Source organism: Corvus brachyrhynchos, unplaced genomic scaffold (assembly GCF_000691975.1).
Source record: "Corvus brachyrhynchos isolate BGI_N302 unplaced genomic scaffold, ASM69197v1 scaffold351, whole genome shotgun sequence".
NCBI classification, from domain to species: domain Eukaryota; kingdom Metazoa; phylum Chordata; class Aves; order Passeriformes; family Corvidae; genus Corvus; species Corvus brachyrhynchos.
Window position 1 is genome coordinate 805,626 of NW_008236203.1, and position 886 is coordinate 806,511.

The window sequence follows — 886 nt, forward strand, 5'->3', positions numbered from 1 at the left end:
TCAGAACCTGGGGGTCCGCTCGGTCCCGGGGAGACGCGGAAAAAGGGGATAAAAACAAGCGATTTTTGTTAGTTTTGCTTGTTTGGGGTGGTTTTGTTTTATTTTTGTTTGAGGGTTTTTTGTTTGTTTGGGGTTTTGTTTGTGTTTTTTTTCGTTGTTGTTTTGTTTTGTCTTATTTTGTTTTATAACTTATTCGGGGGAAAAAAAATAACCAAACTCACGTCGTGGTGTTGAAGCCCGACAGCCGGGTCCCTGCGGCTTTTACCGGGGGAAACCAAAGTAAAACAAGGAAAAATAAAGTAGAATAAAATGAAATAAAAATATAATAATGTGAAAGAAAATACGATAAAGTTAAATAAAATAAAATGAAGTAAACTGAACGAAAATAAACCAAAGAAATGAAGTCAAATAAAATAAAACCAAAACCAAACAAGCAAAAAACCTAAAGCAAACCGAACAAAAAAATCCAAACAAACAAAACCCTAAAGCTCCACAAAGAAACAAGAAAAAAGAAAAAAGAAAAAAGAAAAAAGAAACAAGAAAAAAGAAAAAAAAAAAAAAAAAGAAAAGAGAAATTAGGGACAATTTTGCGGCTCCCGAAACAGCTTTCGGAGGAGCTGCTCCACCTGGGCGAGCGGGGCCAGCTCGGCGGTGACCGGCAGAGCCCAGCCTGCCCTGCCCGCACCTTGGGACCCCCCACCCCCTCCGCACCCCGTCCCGCACCTCTCCCTTTATTCCCGGGCGCTTCCCAAACCCCATCCCTTTGTTCTTGCGCTCCGTCCCTGTTTTCTCCACGCATTTTCATAAATAGACCTTGGCCGAGCGCTGCCGATGAAACTTTAATGAGGCGGGATGCTGAGTGCTGCCCGGGGGGGCCCCGGAGCGG